Raw genomic sequence first — 7,631 nt, 5'->3', positions numbered from 1 at the left:
AAACAAAATTAATAACATAAGAAAATAAAAAATAAAATAAATCAATAATACTGATCAAAAATCAATAAACAAAAAATACAATACAATTAGCAAAACATTTATCACATAACACATGGTACACCTTTAAAGATAAAAAGCACACCTAATATGTATATCTCTAACTCAAGTAAGCAGACATTCAATTTCTTATCATGCTCAGTTATTTTGTTGCTATAATTGTTTCCAACATATACTGATAATAAACTCTATTCTTAAAGTGTTTTACACATACATTTGATAAAGTTTTAGCTTTAAAAATAAACATTTTACCCATCAAAATAATCATATTCAAAAAGTGTGTACATTTACCCTCAAAGACACATAACAGAATATTATATACTGACCCGTATACTGACCCAAAACTTAGCCACATGTGGGCAAAAATAAAACAAATGCATCAGGTCCTCCTCCTCATGCCCACAGAACCTGCAACATTTTTTTTCTATCTGCCATTTGAACAGAGGTTTTTTTCTGCTGCTTTTTAGGCAACGTATATATATATATAATTACAGCGTGGTTTGTTGGGTTGAATTGCTTTCTCACCACAAGTGAACCACTCCAGAGTTCGTGTTCAAGCGGGCCAAGACCTTGTTCAGGGGATATCGGACTGATGCGAGTGTGAATGCCATGTTCATTCCTAAACGAACCAAACTATGCGTCCGGTTTGGAAACCATTGCTTCAGACGAGCCAGGTGTCAAACGCCCTAAGAGACTCTGGAAGAAACCAGAGCCTGAAGAACCGAAGCGTGACACTTCTGCCGGCCTGGGGCTGTAATGCAGACTGAGCAGTGGAGACACTTTGCTTTTTCATCACTACACTCAAACTACAGGCTGAAACTGTGATTTTTCACATGATATTTCCTTTGATTGTGTACTAAGATATCATAAATCAATAATATCCATAAGTAGTTTATATTTTCCACAATTAGGAGAAACTCGAGAAATTGGAATATGGTGCAAAAGTTCATTTACTTCAGTAATTCAACTTAAAAGGTGAAACTAATATATTATATAGACTCATTACATGCAAAGTGAGATATTTCCAGCCTTGTTATAATTTGGATTATGGCGTATAGCTTATGAAAACCCCAAAATTAAAATATTGTGAAAAGGTTATCATAAGCTGTAAGCCATAATCATCAAAATTATAACAAATAAAGGGTTGAAATATCTCACTTTGCATGTAATGAGTTTATATAATATATCAGTTTCACCTTTTAAGTTGACTTCTTGAAATAAATCAACTTTTGCACAATATGAATTTTTTTGAGACACCCATTATTATTGCTCTAAAGCTGGATAACCATTTATTCCAAATGTAAAAAAAAACTTTTTAAAATGACACATTATTTTTTTTTATTCAATTTCATTAATTTTCTTTATTTCAGTTTATATAGAAATTAACTAGGGAAAAAATATTGGAAAACACTGAAGATATTGCAAACAGTAATAACACATGACAGTAATAACACCGTACAAGTGGGGGGACCACTGAAGGGGGGGACTGGAATCCTCTGCTGCTTCAGTGTATATGTAATGAGTGATTATAATCAAGGTATTAATCAATGTTTCCTTCTAAATATCAAATGAGTGTAATGACTTCTCTGGAGATGTTACTCTGTTGTCGAAGTCACCAGTGTGATCACCCAAATGCTCTGTAACGTCTGTATTTGACATCTGAATGCTCATTTAGCCCGGCTTCCAGAAATTAAATCGGGACTTGTTTTGTGTTTGAGAAAGTTCTTCAACGTGTGTTAAAACATACAGGGGTCATTGAAGCCTTAGTTTAAGGGACCATTCCTCAGTTAAAGCCTTACTTTCCAGTCAGACTGAAGTGTATCTCTCCTTGAGAGAAAGAACGCATTATCTTGATGTTTTGAGAAAACTCCTGTTTATAGTTAAGAGTCTGGCCAAATCTAACCTTGGAGAAACAGTGATTCCCTTGTGTGTGTGTGTGTGTGTGTGTGTGTGTGTGTGTGTGTGTTGGATGTCCTGTATAGGAGCTATGGACACTTCCCTGCAACAACAGACTCGAAGACGCCTTTCCCCGACCGCCGAGGTCACCGCAGACCTAAATCGTGCGACAACTATCTTGACTAATGGCGACATACTCTCCTATCTATCCATGTGTGGAAATTTGCTTAGACTATATGTGTTCTTAGCCAATCAGAAGCGGCAGCCTGAAGCGAGGACGCGGCGTAGACGCTGGTGAAGGGTATGGGTGGGGCGGTCCTTGTCTTGAAGCTGATAAAACTGCAAACTATCTTCAGTAAAACTTTTCTTTCATTTATTATAATTCTGACTCCAGGTCTTCATTCATCATATCTGGTTCTGGGTCTGGGTCTTAGGCCTCATCCACACTACTGCGTTTTAGTTTAGAAACGGAGAATTAAAACGAATACAATCTCCGTCCACACCAGCGTTTTAGCTGCGTATTAGAATTGATCTCCGTCCACATTAAAACGACTGAAAACGCGGATCACGTGACCACTCTCCAACACTGGGCATGTGCGTGCCGGTGTACACAGGCACATTTATAGCATTATAAAATGCATTATTTACTTGCACAACAGCTGCTAGCAAAGACATCAACGTCAGTAACGCTTGTAATTCGTTATCCATGTTGCAGTCACTAACGTTACGTAGTCCCAGGGACGGGTCATGTGATCGGTGGCTGACGAATCAGGGAAGGATACGCCATGACTGATGACGCCCGATCATAGAGCCGAGCGTGAGTCTCTGCGTCATCGTTTCTAATGTCCTCTGCTTTGACCGTCTTCACTAAAACGCCCTCCGGAGATTCAAAACGCAAAACGGAGTTTCTAAACTTCTCCGTTTTAGGTCTTCGTTTTTGCCGTTGTAGTCTGGACGGGAGGTGCAAACGTAGCAAAAGGTCTCCGTTTCTAAACGAAAACGCAGTAGTGTGGATGTAGCCTGGGAAAACCCAGACCACTTCCGGCAAATTTAGATTTGCTCTGCAAGTGGGTCTGGCAAAGAGCCCATTGAAACCCATTTCCAATCCGTCGAAATCGCGGCACCAATCAGAAACCTTGGGGCGGGCTTTACACGATGACGACAGAGCAGAGACGGTGGCGCAGATTTTGTACATTACAGAGATGGATGCCGCCGTGGAACATCACAACATCACTCGTTCGAATCAGCTATCGCGTCTGTTTCAAGCGATTTAAAATTGTCATTTTCGTTAACACAAACAGAGAATTGCTGAGAGTCTCGAGATGTTTCTCCGTCGCTCTGCATACGTCATGACATTCATCGCTCTGATTGGTTTTAGATCTATCCAACGTCCGTTGGTGACGCCCCTGTGGAAATGAATTGTCTATGGAGATTTGCCAGACCCTAACTCAGTTACAACTGAGAGTGGTCTGGGTTTTCCCAGGCTAGTGTGGATGGGGCCTTAGACTGTAAATCCCCTCACAACAGTAAACACCACAAACTAATGTTCAGTCACTCACAGTGTTGGCATATGCAGTAGAGGACACTGGGTACGGTTGATAGGTCGTGTCTCAACCGTACCCCGCTGACCTACTCGCACATTTCTCCAGATTGTTCAATGGCCTTGCACAATGTCATGGAATATGTCAGTTTTCAGAGTTGACTGTTAAACGTAACTTATACCGCAAACATTATTCTGTATAAGTTACGTTTAACAGTCATAAAAAGATAATTAGCTATTCATTGTGGAAGGGGACATGGTGAAGTGAAAATCTTACCTTGGAAAAAACGTTGGCGATATCTTCGGAGCTGAGGGAAGCACGTCTTTCCAATTTCCCACGATCGATCGAAGAGAACAATACGCATGTGCGGAGCAAAAACCACGGCTCAGGCTTCCTGTGCCAGAAATGTAAACTCTGTCAGTAATTACTCTTCCTCATGTTGTTCAACCCCGTCAGACTTTCCTTCATCTCCGGAACAGAAATGAAGATATTTTTGATGATATCTGAGAGCGCTCTCACTCCGCCATCGGCTTCTTAAGGGATTTAAACTTGCCGGCGCAGAAAGTTATTAAAGACATCGTTAAAAGTGACTACAGCGGCTCAACCTTATGTTTATCAAGCAACGAGAATACGCAAAAAAACTAACTTTATTCCACTATTCATTATATTCTCAGTGGACCTGAGTGTGTTTACGTAGTATATCTGCACAGCGCGTCTGTGTTGCACGTCACACACATCACACACATGACCAGCGTCGGCCAATGGTGAGCCTACGTGGTGACGTGCAACACAGACGCGCTGCGCAGATACTACGCAAACACACTCAGGCCCACACTGAAGATAATGAATAGTGGAATAAAGTCGTTAGTTTTGTTTGTTTTTTTGCGCACAAAAAGTATTCTCGTCGCTTGATAAACATATGGTTGAGCCACTTGGACTATTTTAACGATGTATTTAATAACTTTCTGCGCCGGCAAGTTTCGATCCCTTAAGAAGCCTATGGAGGAGTGAGACCGCTCTCAGATTTCATCAAAAATATCCTAACCCATTCAAACCTGATCACACATCTGTGTGTGTTTACCTTTAAGACCGGATCATGCATATGTGTGTAGTCACCATTAAGATTTTTTTTTTAAATGCAGTTGAAGATTATGGCCAAGCAAGTCAGTCAAGTTGAAAGCCAAAGAAGTAAGCTCTCAAATGCTTTTTATTCCATGTTTTTATCTACTATAGAGCCTGAGAAATTAAAGGGGTCATGACATGTTTTTTTTTATTTTATTATTATGTTCCCTTAGGTGCAATTATAGTATTACTATAGTTTTTTTTACAAAAAAACTTTTAAAATGTAGTGATTTATGACCTTTTCCCTGTTTCTCATCCTCTGATTCAAACAGTCTGTTTTGCGGGTGTTTCCCCTTTAAGAGTTCGGTGTTAACGCCCACTGTTATGATTGGCTAACGTCAGTGCCTATGCATCAATTATTAACGCCCCCAGCCAGAACCTGTGCGGATTCAGCGTATTTAAAAAGTAGTTTAAAGTTTTAAATACATTACTTACAGTTTGCGTCGTCGTTGTTGAGCCCAGAATAGTCGGCACGGATAATATCTTTGAGCAACAGTTTTCTGGCAAAGCCAGCATCATTTTGGGATTTGTTCTCAAAACAGTCATCCTTCAAATGTATAGAAAACGCTTAAACTAACACTGCCGTGACTGAGACGTCCGCAAATAATAAAGTGCATCCATTTTCCCCTGACGACTGGATCTTTCGCAGCGTATTCAAAGATGTTGTTTGTCCACAGCCAGGAACAGCACATCTGCGGCGTCGTGATTTCCCTGTACACAGACCCACTCGCTGTCCGTCGACTGAACACTAGAGAAAAGATGTTGTTTGTCCACAGCCAGGAACAGCACATCTGCGGCATCGTGATTTCCCTGCAGACCCACTCGCTGTCCGTCGACTGAACACTTGTGAGGCACGTGGGGCGACAACGATACGAAATGAGCGTGGTTGTCTTGCGCTTTGAGCGTAGTTGTCTTCTGCTGGAGGCGGTCATATGCAAACGCTGGTACGTCACTTCGTACCGTGACGTCACTTCTTACCATGGATCCAGAACGAGCTGTATTTAGAGCTTGATTAAATAAATGATTCGTTTATAATGGGGAGGAAGTCTTAAGCTATGAAACTTGCAGGACGTTTTAATGGTACAAAGACCTCTTATATACCAAAAGATCAAGGCAAATTTGGTTTCTCATGTCATGACCCCTTTAAGATTTTAGGCTTTGACAAATTTTGACAAATATTTCTGGAAACCCTTAGGTTTTGGAAGGGGGTTTACAGAAAAGTACTTAGGCATAAAGCATTGTTGAATATTTGCGTATCTCCCCGTAGTGATAAAATAAAATTCTGTATCAAATTTATAGGCAGGACAAGTAGTTTGTATAGGCTTGGTTTGTAGAGAATTACAAACCTGCGCACATATATTCAAACGCACATAACTATAGAATTAATTCTTGATGCGCACGTGAGCGCCACCAGTGTTTCTCACAGGTTCGCGTTTAAAGTCTGTGTAGAGAGAACGGTGTCGTCTTAGCGGCCCCTAATTTAATAACAAATTATCCTTTCTACGGAAGTGAATCAATCAAAACTAACTTTAGCTGGAAAACAACATTATTCAAGAACCGCTATAAAGCCAAAACAATCTGTTACCTTAAATTATACGTTTATCTCTGTAAAGCTGCTTTGAAACAATCTACATTGTTAAAAGCGCTGTATAAATGAAGATGACTTGACTTGACAGGAGACCTCAGTTCTGGAAGACTGGAGATCATGAGCAAACAGGAGATGAGAGCCAGTTTGATCAACTCTGAACCAATGAAAACAGCTGCTAGTGTGGCTGTCAAGACCTAACCATGTGAGGATCCACCCCTCAGAAGCACGGCCCCTAGATAGAGGAGGGGACATGTGGACCCGAAACAGACGGAGGATCTCCTGCAGTGGAAGAGGGTTGAGCTGAGCCGTGCCGAGAGCTGAGAGTGAAGGCCTGAAGTTCAGCAAACCTGATTCCTGCGTATTGCACAGGCAGTGATCCTGCAGCTCGCAACGTGTTGGTTAGAAGCAAGAATGAGCGTAACTGGTCAGTGACGAGCAGCATTTTAGAGACACAGGTTGAAGAATGCGCACTTGGTTTAATGGTCACTGTCCCTATGAACACACTTCAGAGCAAACAGCAGATACACAAGCGCCAATCTGGTGCAACGGGAAAACAATTCTCACCTGAAATGACTGAAAAGTGATTATAAAATTATAAATATGGATATTTTCCTCACAAAAATGCTTGGAGCCCCTGGAGTCGTATGGATCACTTTTATGATGGATGGATGCACTTTTGGAGTTTCAAAATCTCGTCCTCCAGTCACTGCCATTATAAAGCTTGGAAGAGTCGAGTCATTTTTTTTTATATATAACTCTGATTGTGTTTGTTTGAAAGAAGAACGTCATAAACAACTAGGATGGCTTTAGGGTGAGTAAATCTTGGGATAGGTCTCAGTTTTGGGTGAACTATCCCTTTAATGCTTGGGGCCAACAGCTAATCACAGTATTGCCATGAACTTCTTAGTCACCGTAAAATCAAAATGGACTGTTCTTATTTTTCATGGAATATTGCAGGATTTATCTGTGCAGTTTATTATTATTATTATGAATATTAAATGTGTGCCTTCGTAATCTTGAATCAAAAAAACCTTTGCTTCCTCCTCGCAGTGACATCTACGGAGCCCCTAAAGGGACATTGTGAAAAATAATCAATGCTTGTGCATTCTCTCGTAAATGTGTTGCGTTCCCCTGAGTAGCTCTGTGTTATGCGAGCGAAATGACGTTTCTCTGGGGAACGCACAAGGTTTGGGGAACGCAAAACGCTTCTATGATGACATTTTTACTGTTGCGAGCAACCTGTCACTCACATGAGACCCACCGATTCCCCATGGAAAAAATCAAGCCTACGTTCATTCTTATTCGACAAGTCGGTTCACTCGTGTATATGTCACAACAGGGAAGAAAAGACTTTAAAATATAGCACGTCTTTAAATCATAAACATTTAAACATTTTCTAACTGTCTATTTAACATTTGACAGGAAAC

The sequence above is a fragment of the Phoxinus phoxinus genome (genome assembly GCF_949152265.1).
Source record: "Phoxinus phoxinus genome assembly, chromosome: 18".
Taxonomy (NCBI): Eukaryota; Metazoa; Chordata; class Actinopteri; order Cypriniformes; family Leuciscidae; genus Phoxinus; species Phoxinus phoxinus.
Note: the sequence above shows the minus strand (reverse complement) of the source record.